Source organism: Eublepharis macularius, chromosome 2 (assembly GCF_028583425.1).
Source record: "Eublepharis macularius isolate TG4126 chromosome 2, MPM_Emac_v1.0, whole genome shotgun sequence".
Classification (NCBI taxonomy): domain Eukaryota; kingdom Metazoa; phylum Chordata; class Lepidosauria; order Squamata; family Eublepharidae; genus Eublepharis; species Eublepharis macularius.
Genome location: NC_072791.1, coordinates 232,060,733 through 232,073,427, shown reverse-complemented (window position 1 = coordinate 232,073,427; position 12,695 = coordinate 232,060,733). Strand labels below are relative to the sequence as shown.

Here is a 12,695-nt window from a genome sequence, read left to right as displayed (position 1 = left end):
CTTTCCCCCGGGGCCCCTCTCTGCTTTCCTCTCTGACATACTTTCTCCTCCCGAAATCTACCCTAACTAATCAGAAAAGATTTGGAAAACAAAGGTCAACTTTGTTTTCAAGACCTAACTAACCTGCTCTAAATCTGTGCTTCTAATGGCTCTGTGACTTGGAGATGAACAATCAAGTGCCTTTTTAAGCAACCCTATTTATGTCAGGGAACCTGAGCCTGCCAATCAGCTGAATTCCTCTGGAATTGAGCTGGCCCTAAACCCTAATAACAGGTGACAAAGCCTTAAACACTCACACACTAGTATGTCCGGGCCGGCCTGGCACCACCACGGGTGCCAGAGATGGGCAGTGGAACCCTAGTTATGGGGGCACTAATGGGAAGCCTATTGACAGCTATTACAAATTTATATATATATATATATATATATATATATATATATATATATATATATATATATATATATATATATATATATATATATATATATATATATATATATATAATTCAAACCTAACACTCACTCACTAATGCTTTCCCTGCTGAGTCCCTATTTAGTTTTTTTAAAAAAACGAGGCTTGGTTTCCCTAACAATTATGTTGAGGGCAATTATCCACTGATCACCTACCAACTGGCCTACCTACCTAAGAGACACTATTTAGCAGGAACAATGTATCTGTGGTATGTCAGTGTGGGGTGTGGATGTGGTGTTCTGAAGATGAGCCTCCCCCCTCCCAAGCTAGCAAGAACCCACCCCCAAGCCCACCCAAATATGAACCCGGACTCGCTCACTAACACCAGTCCTGCAGTCCAGCGATGTTCAGGCGGTCTTGCAGCTGGTCCTCCTCTCCTCCGCGATGCTGTCAAGAAAATTGGAAATGTTAACAGAGTCAATACCACACGCCGCACACGCAACCCCCAAAATTCAAGGCCCCGTTGCACAAGCCAAGTCAGCCCCCCCCCTGAAAGGCTAGGGCCAACCAGCAGCAAAGCAAAACACATCCACCCAGCAGAGCTTCTGGCCTTTGCAGGCCAAAAGCTGGCACACTCATTTTTTAGTCCTGAGAAACATTAGTTCAAGCCCACCCCACACTCAAACTTGACAAATGAAACATGAAAGAAAGCAGGCACTGCAATCAATGCTGCCCCCCCCTAACCCCCAAACAATGTCCTCTTGCCCAACCAGAAAATGCCCCCCCTAGCCCAAGCCATAAAGACCAAGCCAAAGCATATGCTCGCAGGTAGGCACAGCAGCAGACATAAGGTCAAAAAACAAATTTTACAACAACCCTACCAGTCCTCCACTACAGATGTCCAGCAATGTTGATCCTCCACGCAGAGATCTGCAGGCCGATGTCCACCAAGTGCAATCCAGTCCAGAAGAGGTCCACCAACGATAAACAACCTGATTGTGAAGCAAAACTGTGAGTGCCAGGCCAGCAAACAGGAAAGGTTACCAAAGCCGGAGCAGCAGGCCTGTGTGTGGGCCACAGGCTGGCACAGTTGTTCAGGACGGAGCCTGTTGGGAAGCCTTGCAAGCAGGGGGCCAGACACAGGAAAAAAAGCCCACACCATTCCAGTTTGTGAAGCAAAACTGTGAGTGCCAGGCCAGCAACCAAAAAGAGTTACCAAAGCCAGAGCAGCAGACCTGTGTGTGGGCCACAGGCTGGCACAGTTGTTCAGGACGGAGCCTGTTGGGAATCCTTGCAAGCGGGGGGCCAGACACAGGAAAAAAAGCACACACCATTCCAGTTTGTGAAGCAAAACTGTGAGTGCCAGGCCAGCAACCAAAAATGGTTACCAAAGCCAGAGCAGCAGACCTGTGTGTGGGCCACAGGCTGGCACAGTTGTTCAGGACGGAGCCTGTTGGGAATCCTTGCAAGCAGGGGGCCAGACACAGGAAAAAAAGCCCACACCATTCCAGTTTGTGAAGCAAAACTGTGAGTGCCAGGCCAGCAACCAAAAAGGGTTACCAAAGCCAGAGCAGCAGACCTGTGTGTGGGCCACAGGCTGGCACAGTTGTTCAGGACGGAGCCTGTTGGGAATCCTTGCAAGCAGGGGGCCAGACACAGGAAAAAAAGCCCACACCATTCCAGTTTGTGAAGCAAAACTGTGAGTGCCAGGCCAGCAACCAAAAAGGGTTACCAAAGCCAGAGCAGCAGACCTGTGTGTGGGCCACAGGCTGGCACAGTTGTTCAGAGTCAGGAGCCTGTTGGGAAGCCTTGGAAGCAGGCAACCAGACACAGAAAAACAAGCCACACCATTCCAGATTGTGAAGCATAACTGTGAGAGCCAGCCAGAAGAAAGGCACCAAAGACACCCAGCAGAGCTTCTGGCCTGTGTAGGCCCAAAGCTGGCACACTCTTGTTTTAATCTTAAAACAGTAGATCAAGCTTAAAGAAGGCAAGCACAACAACCAATGCTGAACCCCCCCCCCCCCACCATCAAACATTGTCTGCCCAACCTGTCTCCCAGGCCATGCCAAGAATAAACTGCAACACCTTTTTGCAGAGGCAGGCCACAGCAGCACATTGCCCAGCATCAAAAAAATTTACAAAAATTTTAAAAAGGCCTACCAGGTCTCCTCTCAGGACGTCCAGCACAGATGATCCTCCAGGCAGATGTCCTCCAGATGCAGTCTCTCTCCTTCTCTCTCAGGCAGCAGCAGCAACAGAAGTGTTCCAGACCAGTCTTGCTCCAAATTTAAATCCCCTGCTGCAGCCTCAGCCAAAGATTTAAAATCTATTGGCTGGCATAAGAATGCAGCAGTGGGATTGGTGACTCCTAAAGTCCCCCCTCCCCTGCCTTTCCCCACCCACACTCCAAGAGTCACCCTCCTCCTGCTCCCCGTCCCCTACCTGTTAATTTTGGCGGGAATCTCTGCTGCTTTGCAAATGCAAAGTGCAATGCAATGCTTGCACCTTGCATTTGCAAGGCAAAGCAGGATTCCCTATCCTCCTTTGCAAGAGGGGTGGGGGGGGTGACAGAAGGAGTGAGTGATTCACTCCTTCTCCCCCCCTCCCCTCTTCTAAGAGCCTGCAGGAAGCCTTTGCTTCCAGCAGGATTTTGCTAGTCGCTTGCTAAGGCAAACGGCTAGCAAAAACAAAATGGCGATTCTCGAATGCTGAAAGAAAGCCAAAAGAAGCCGAAACGTTTCGGCTTTTTTTCTTTCGGCTAAGCCGAAACGTTTCGGCTTTCTCCGAAACGTTTCGGCTTATCCGAAAGAAGCTGAAACACTTTTGTTTCGGCTTTCTTTCGGCATTCGGAAAGCCGAAACGCACATCTCTAGCCGCCAGTACTGCTGTTCTGCTTTTATTTGTTCCTCTAGCTTGGAAGTTAACGTTTGCCCTCGCTTCCTTGTTAGGTAGGCCAACATGGCATTCCTATGCTTCTCTGAGTTTTCATGCGTTTGGATAAGATGGAGGTTTTGCCAGTCATCAAACCCTTCAGTAGCTAAAGCTGTGGAAGAAGATGCAAGGTTTGGAAAGAGTTTACAAACAAAGCAATAAATCTGGCCTTTTGAGGGAGAATATACAAGCCACTCTCGGCTATATGTTTCCCCATTTGCTTTTGTTGAATAAAAAAGAGCTTTTGTGCAAAACCTGGACTGTTTTTTGTACACTGGCTTGGAATTTGAAAATGGTCCACAATGATGCAGAACTTGAGAGGGACCCCTCTCTACCCAATAGGATACTTCCTCATGTGATAATTCTGACCACAAACCAACATCTGTTACAGTAGATATATGTTTGGTATTATCTTTATCTGCATCTGAAACACCTTGGACTTGCCTTATCTTACCAGGTGTAAACTGCAAAATCTGACTATTTACATTATTTTCTTGTGGCTCTTTAGCCTCTCCCTGTCCAGTAAATGACTCTTGAATTAGTTCTATATTTTCAGTTTGAGCCAGCATCATGGCTCCTTCCTCATAGTCAGCTTGCTGTTCCACATCCTGCTTCGCTGTTCCTCTTTCAGGGAGGTTTTTGTCTGGTTGCCTGCTAGTCGTTGGCTCAGGCTGGATAGCTTCACTGCTGGCTCTTGTTGCTTCAATGAGTGGTTGATGCACGAAAGCAGTGATTGGTCTTAACTTCATTACCATAGCATTTTCAAGTCTCTGTCTCTTGCGCTTTCTAGCACCACTTTCAAATCTTTTCCTCATGCTCAGATTAGAATCTAAAAATAAAAATTAAAATTAATCTTCAACTGGATAAACACATGGATCAGAGGTCCATCAGTGGCTATTGGCACAATGCAGGGCTCATTTGGAGCCGGAACGCACTGGAACGGCATTCCGCTAGATCTGAAAAGAGGTCATGTGGGTTTTGGCCCCGCCCACGTGATTTCTTTTCCTCCGAATGCAGGGCGAGTGGCGCTGGGCTTCAAAGGAACAGTAAGCTGCTTGGATTCATTCTGCTCTGCTCCTTTACTTTCATTTGTGACTTGGGGCAGGGGGAGAGAGAGAAAATGAGTGAATGAGTGCAAGGCGAGTGGTGCTGAGCTCCAAAGGAACACAAGCTGCTTGGAATTCATGCTGCTTTATTTTCATTTGTGACTTGAGAGAGTGAGTGAGTGGGTGCAAGCAGGGCGGGCTCTCCAGGGGAGGGTAAGCTGCTTTGAGTTCATTCTGCTTTAAGGAAATACCTGGAGATTTTTGCAGAAAGGGGCCTGAGGGGTGGATGGTGCCTTCTGACACACTTCCGGTGATGTCAGGGGGTGTGGCATATGCTAATGAGTTTTGCTAATGAGTTCCTGCAGTTCTTTTTCTAGGAAATGACCCCTGGCACAAGGTATAGATGCTTGCTGCTGAAGGTTTACAGAATTCAGTTTGGCACCTGCACATTTTGGGGCTTTTCCCCTCCCAGGATCCTTCTTAAGGTACTGTTAGCGGGTAGAGCGGGGGAGACTCCATGGTAAGAGCACCAGACTGGGGTTTTAAACAAAGAACAAAGATTTTATTGACTATTTACAAGTAACAGGATTTTAAACACAAAAAGGCACTTTAAATCAAACACAGAAAGGAAAACACCACCGGGCACAAATAAGACAAAACGCAGTTCTTCTGTCCCTGAACTGATCTGATCCCTATACTTATTTTCCCTCAGGATGAGGTCCAGTTACCAACCTGTAGCCTGGCCTTCTGCCTTCTACAGGTAGTTCTGGATCCCTTCCCACTGCTGGATCCCTTCCCACTGCTGCCTTCCCTGATCCCCAAGGCCTCTCTCTGCCTGTGGGCAATTGCAGCAAGAGCCTCCTGGCCTCTCTGAGGGTTGCAGGACGACTCCCCCCTCCCAGGCTGGCTGGAGCATTGATATCTTCTGACTCTGCCCCCTGGCTTTCCTGCACTTTTTGGCCATAGAGGCATCTGGGATTTGTAGGCCTACCCTGGAGTTTTGCCCAACTTCCCAGGGTGGGTGACCATTTTAACTTAACTAAACAACCTTTTTTTTTTAATTTATTCAATTTATATACCGCCCATCCCCAGGGGCTCTGGGCGGTGAACAGTTAAAATAGATAAAAACAAAAACTAAAATCAATATACAAATAATAAAACAAATTAACAAAGTGCAGTGGTGGGGAGAACCTTCCCCACCCCAAAGGTGGGAGGCCGACATGGCACTGCCCCCTTCAATCACCAAACGCCTGGCAGAACAGCTCTGTCTTACAGGCCCGGCGGAACGATAATATGTCCCGCTGGGCCCGGGTTTCCATTGACAGAGCATTCCACCAGGCTGGGGCCAGGACTGAAAAGGCCCTGGCCCTGGTTGAAGCAAGGCGGGCTTCCTTAGGGCCGGGGACCACAAGTAAATATTTATTCGCTGATCGGAGCGATCTCCGGGGAACGTACAGGGAGAGGCGGTCCCGAAGATATGCCGGTCCCAACCCACTCAGGGCTTTAAAGGTAAGAACCAACACTTTGAACCTGATTCGGAATTCAACCGGAAGCCAGTGCAGCTGGCGCAGGACAGGTGTGATGTGTGACTGGTAAGGTATACCAGTCAGGACCCGTGCCGCCGCATTCTGGACCAGTTGTAGTTTCCGGATCAGGCCCAGGGGTAGCCCAGCGTAGAGTGAGTTACAGTAATCTAGCCTGGAGGTGACCGTTGCATGGATCACTGCAGCCAGGTCCTGGGGCATCAGGTAGGGGGCAAGTTGCCTGATCTGACGAAGATGGAAAAATGCAGACTTGGCAACCGCCGTGACCTGGGCCTCCATCGATAGGGAGGTATCCAGGAGCACACCCAGACTCTTTACCACTGGCAAAGTTGCCAGTGGTGTCCCATCCAGGGCAGGGAGCTGGATCCCAACATCTGGCAGCCCCTGTCCCAGCTGCAGGACCTCCGTCTTCACTGGGTTCAATTTCAGCCTGCTCTGTTTCAACCATGCCGTCACAGCCTCCAAAGCTCTGGCCAGATTGTCTGGGACCGTGTCTGGCCGGCCGTCCATCAACAGAAAAAGTTGGGTGTCATCCGCGTATTGATGATAACCCAGCCCAAACCTCCGCACCAACTGGGCAAGGGGGCGCATATAGATGTTAAATAACATCGGGGAGAGTATCGCCCCTTGGGGAACCCCGCACACCAAAGGGTGACAGGGCGATAGATCTCCCCCGAGCGCCACCCTCTGTCCCCAACCCTGGAGAAAGGAGACCAGCCACTGTAAGACTGTCCCCCTAATCCCCACGTTGGCAAGGCGGCTGGCCAACAAATCATAGTCAACCGTGTCAAACGCTGCTGTGAGATCAAGTAACACAAGCAACGCTGACCCGCCTCGATCCAGATGCCTAAATTAAACCTAAATTAAACCTAAATTAACCTAAATTAAAGCAAACACAAGATGGAGTCTATTCTGTCACATCCAAAAGCCAATCCTATAGCACACCACCATTTTCCATTCTAAATTTTCAAAAGTTTATAAACTCCCAAAATTGCTAAAAGGATTCAAAATAATTTTCTCCAAGACACATGCATTTAGGAGGCTTGAAAATGATGCAAAAACATAGGTTAATAATTAACTATAATTTCTCATCTAACAATTCCAGCAGCAGCAAACACCAGGCTCCCATCCAACAATCAATACTAGCCATTTAAAAGAGCCAACTGCCAAAAAATGTTATATAAAATAAATATGTAAAACTTTGATTAGATTCTGCAATGGCTTTAGAACAATTTATCTACTATTAATGTATGAAGCAGTATTGTTTGGATTTATTGGCATGACAATTGACACCATCAATATTTCTTTTCATATCCAAGAAGTTCTGAGAAAGGGGTTGCAAGTGCCTGCTGCAGGCAGGCCTCTGTGAAGTGTGAAAGACAGACTTCCCTGCCTGGGAGGGGTGAGGCCAGTGCCAGTCACATGTGCTTGCTTTGCTCTGTTCAAGCCAAGGAGGAGGGAATGAATGGAAGGGACTTGGGAGAGCTTGCTTGCCTGGTCTATCTGCCCCAGTTGGCCCCCCACTCACACTCTCCCACTGATTAAAGTGCAGCACGTACCACTACTGACCTGACCCTTGAGCTGGGGAAGGCTGTGCAGCTGGTTGTTGACTCTGGGCTGCTGGCTCTGGAGTCCTGGAGTCTGTACTCTGAATAGTGGGACCAGGGACCTAGAAGGGGCAGGGCTTGTCAGTCCAACCCCTGCACAGTCTCATCAGGGCTGGTCTTAAGGCAATTGGAGCAATTTGGCCAAATTAGGCCCTGTGGGCCGCTCCTAAGGGCCCCCCCGCATCAGGGCAATCTAGATGGATTTTATTTATATCTCTAAGATTCTGCAGACTTTGGCTGTGAACTGGGCGCCCCCCAAAAAATTCAAGTTGGGCCCCAGAGTTTCAAATTGGGCCCCAATTGCTGGCCCTGAGTCTCATAGTTGCTGGGCCTGAGTTGCTGGCCCCTGCCCTCGCATGAAGTCTTGGGTTTGCAATTTTGGGGGAGGGGAGACTGCTCGCTGGGGGGGGCAGGGCTGTGGAGGCCCCCTAGATTTAGAGGCCCTAGGCTTCAGCCTACTTAGCCTATACATAAATCTGGCACTGTCGACCACTCCAAATGTTTTGAAAGACATTTCTTACTTTTAATCACCACATGTATAGCACTTTCCAGTGTTCCAGGTTATCTTATCTTGTAATTCCCACCACAACTTTGTAGCTCAGTATGAATGTCCTTATACTGTAGGACTAAGAAGCTTTATGAGTTCAAGTTAATAGTACGATCCAGTTCGGGGACTTATGGATTTGTAGCTTGGTCCAACTACCTTACCACATGCCAAGCAGAGAAAGCATTAATTCATCTGGTGTAGGCACTGCAGCACTGGTAACATCTGCATCTCTCATCTGATCTCACAGTTTCCTCTGACACCAGAAGCCACACACCAACAGTAGGAAGTGTAAGAACAGCCCGTGTATTCCTCCAGCTTTTCCTTCTTGAGAAGATCAGAGCAGGCCAGATGACAAAAGGTACATTCACTTTCTTAAGTTTTCAGACCTGCAAAAGTAAGTGATACCATCCTGAAAGCTTTATTGCTTGATTCACCTAAGTGTGGACCCACTGGTCCTCTGATATAAACTGATGGAAAGGTTGCACTGACTCCTCCCATGTCCAATCTTCCTCATTTACATCAGCAGGACAGAACTGATAGCCCTCTGAGACCAAGATGGCTGAAAAGTTCTAAGCATCTGTGAGGGCCCCTACACAAGTGAAAATCTTTGGGCCGGCGGGAGGGAGATCAAATGGACCATCTCTGTCAACAAGTTCCCATGTGCCAGCTATGGTCTTCAGGCAGCCACCTGCTGGCTGTTCCCACCTCTTAGGGTGGCCTACCTGGCATCAACTAGGGGATTGGCCTTCCCCATTGCGGCCCCCGTTCTGTGGAATGGTCTTCCTGAAGAGAGGAGAGGAGCCCCCAACTTGGAGGCCTTTTGGAGTCAACGCGAGTCCCATGTGTTTGCCAGGGCTTTTGACTCATAGACCTATGAATAGCACAGATCTTTTTGTGGGGGAGGAAGTATGTAGGGTTTGTTTTATTTTGGTTTTGGCTAGTAATGTTTTAATTGTTACCGTAAGCCGTTTTGAGTCAAAAGGTGGGGAAAATATTCTGATGAATAAATAATTAAATCAAACAACCTGACTTCATATTTTCCAAAGATAAAACTATTTTCTATGATTCAGACCCTCAATCTGTCTCGCTTAGTGCTGGCGACTCCATTAGCAGAGATTCCACCCCCCCCCAACCCCAGATAACTGTAGGTTTGCCAGCTTGGTCTTGGGAAATTCCTGGAGAGTTGGAGATGATGTTTGGGGAAGGAAGAGCTTGCAGAAAAAAGGAAACTCAGCAGGGATGTGGTATCTCTCTAGGACTTCCATTCTCCTAGATGATATGGTATACCATAGAGTTCACCCTCCAAAGCTGTCACTTCCTTCAGGAGAACTGATCTCTGTAGCCTGGGATTCAATTGTCATTCTGTAGGAACTCCAGCAGAGATTGGTAAGCATAGATACTAATGATCTATTACCTGGAGGAAACAAGGACTGAACTTGTGTGACTCCATACATCCAAAGCAGGTGCTTCACTTCTTCAGAAATGCAGATCAGTGGAGAAGAGAACAAGCAGCATACAGGAATTCAGACATCTGGGTTCTTTTCTTCTTTGGTCCCGATGTGTGATGATATGAGCCTTTCCACCTCATTGTTACCTTGTTGCAGGTAACACCCACGTGTTTCCTTACACTTCTGCTAGAGATATTGAGGGAGATAACTTTGGAGGCTGAATCTGCTTCGCAAATAATCTTCGCATGTCATCTCCGCTATGTAAAGCCACAACAATAGGAAACGAAGCTGTTTGCACTGCTCTTCTCTAACTGACATTTCCCCCACAGCTCCTGTTTACATAACCTGCAGACTTTTCATGCTGAGCTCACTGATGTTTCTGTCTACTTCCTTTACATTGTGTGTGTGTGTGTGTGTGTGTGTGTGATGTGCCGTCAAGTTGCCTCTGACCTATGGCGACCCTATGAATGAAAGACCTCCAGAAGGTCTTATCATTAATAGACTTGCTCAGATCCTGCAAACTGGAGGATGTGGCTTCTTTTATTGAGTCAAGCTATCTCATTTCAGGTTTTCCTCTTTTTCTATTACCTTCCACTTTCCCCAGAGTTATTGACTTTTCCAGACAGTCTTGTCTTCTCATGATGTGACCAAAGTACGATAGCCTCAGTTTTGTCATTTTAGCTTCCAGGGAGAATTCAGGCTTGATTTGATCTAGTATCCACTTATTGGTCTTTTTGGCCATCCAGGGTATCCACAAAACTCTCCTCCAGCACCACATTTCAAATGAATCAGTTTTCTTCCTGTCAGCTTTCTTCACTGTCCAGCTTTCGCATCCATACATAATAATGGGGGATACCATAGCTTGCATTATCTTGATCGTGGTTCCCAGAGAGACATCTTTATCTGTAAGGATCTTCTCTAGCTCCCTCACAGCTGCTCTTCCAAGTCTCAATCGTATTTTATTTTATTTCATTTTATTTATTATTTTATTTATGTCATTTATAGTCTGCCTCTCTCACTGAGACTCAAGGTGGATTACACAGTATGAGATTAATACGATCAGTATCAAGGACATTTCAATACAGTATCAAGGACATTTCATAAACAATGCCATAGGGTAAATAGATACAAATTTAAAAGATGTAGTATTAGCAAGAATCCAATACAGAGTAGAAAATATACTGAAGCAGAACATAATCAATTCTAGGACTAACATTAGACAACATGGAGCACTGGTGGTACATAGCAGTACATATTTAAGGCAGCAGATAATATCTAAGGCAATATAGTGATGAAGTCTATGGTCCCTAACTCATTAGCGAAGCATTGGAGGGCCAAGCCACAAGTGACGAGTTACACTTGAATGGCAAGTGAACAGACTCACATGTATTCCTCCCTGTTCACTTGTGCTCCACTTGCACTCCACTCGTCACTTCTAGCTTGGCCCTTAGACTCCTTCCCTACAATAGAGCCCTCCCATTTGAGTAAAAAGCCTTTTTGAATAGTTTGGTTTTGCATCGTTTATGAAAATCCAGGAGAGTGGGGGCTCTTCTCACTTAGAAAATCTTGAACAATTTCAATTTCTTTATTGTCAACTTTAAAATTGTGTAATTTGTGTGGGTACCCAGCTGAAATAACAAAAACTGTCTTAATTCTGTCGTAGTTGCACATATTTTCAAGCTGGATAGCTATTTAAACTAGCAGGAGTAATTAGGGTCTAGGTCTCAGGACAAAACATTTGGCCAAAGGGCAGGACTTTTTTTCTGGGAAAAGAGGTGGTGGAACTCAGTGGGTTGCCCATGGAGAAAATAGTCACATGGCTGGTGGTCCAACCCCCTGATCTCCAGACAGAGGGGAGTGGTGCGTAGGGCAATCTCAACTCCCCTCTGTCTGGAGATCAGGGGGCGGGGCCAACAGCCATGTGACCATTTTCAAGAGGTTCCGGAACTCCGTTCCCCCGCATTCCCCCTGAAAAAAAACCCTGGCCAAGGGGTAGCTGAAAAGAAAGAAGTCCATAATGTAGACCCATTTAATAAAATGAAAGAAGCCACAAATGCATGAACTCAACAAATGTGATGCAGAGAATCAGCCTAAAGGGATGATACCTTTCACTGGAGAGAGGAGATGGAAAATCCCAGATGTACACATCTGCAAAGAACTAGTAAATGCAGCTGAACCTCGTATAAACCTTTATTATTTAAAAAAGTTCAAAGCGCCAACATGTTTTGGAGCAAGCTGTTTAATTTACAGGAAAGGACACGACGCGTTTGCTGTGCATGAATTAGTCAGAGGACTGATTCAGGGTGCTTCTGCAGAAGTTTCTAGCAGTGCTACGTGTGCAGGAATATCTGGCAGAAAATGTTCATTGGCAGTTTATGGTGACTGGCTTGAGAAAAATATTAAATGGATGAAGAATATGAATTCTAAAAAGCCTCTGGGCCAACTTCTGAACCTTCCTGGTCAGCCCAACAGAGACCTCGGCCATCTTGAAACTGTCCTGTTCAAGTGAACAGAAGCTTGATGTGTCAAACAACCCCTAAGCCGGGGTTAAGATTCCTTCTTGGGTCCTGCAATAATTTTTCTGCAGATGGAAGGGGACTTTTCCTCCTCCCCTGTCCGCTGCAACCCCAAATTCCCCTCAACGTGTTATTGCTGGGGGACAGAGGGATCTCAAGAACACGATGAGGAGTGGACTGGGGGGAGTCTGCAGTGAGAGGAGGGAATCCTTGAAAATTGTCTTTCCTTCTGTTAGTGGAAATATACTGTGAGATCCAAGCAGGGGTGCCATTTGCCTCCTCCTTATAGCAGGAGGCTGCCCACTGAGCAAAGGCCTGGGCTGGAAATGATATCTGGTGACGCATGACATCACATCTGCCGGAAAAACCAGATGTCTCATAAGCATGTCAGGCGATGAAAGAGCATTGCTCAGTGTGCTTACATCACATCCAGGTTTTCAGGCAGAAGAGACATCATCTGTTACTGGATGGCGTTTCCATCCTTAGCCCAGCCTCAGAAACCCCTGGGGCTACCAGCCAGTGACTTGGCACCCCTGGGTCCAACATATGGAGAGTGACATTCTTTTTGCATCCTTGACTTTTTCACCCTTATTGAGAAGCACTCCTTTGAGAGTTCTTGTGTAACTATTTCCCCCGCTGAT

At 47.0% G+C, this 12,695-nt stretch overlaps 1 long non-coding RNA gene across 1 annotated transcript; it reads right to left on the bottom strand.

Annotated features, from left to right (window-relative positions):
• Positions 1 to 776: 776 nt before the first annotated feature.
• On the bottom strand, positions 777 to 2,705 carry LOC129323954 (uncharacterized). The gene is made up of 3 exons (XR_008596503.1): positions 2,576 to 2,705; positions 1,294 to 1,404; positions 777 to 859 (listed from the first exon to the last, which is right to left on the bottom strand). It is a non-coding gene; the product is annotated as an uncharacterized LOC129323954 (long non-coding RNA).
• Between the last annotated feature and the right edge of the window lie 9,990 nt (positions 2,706 to 12,695).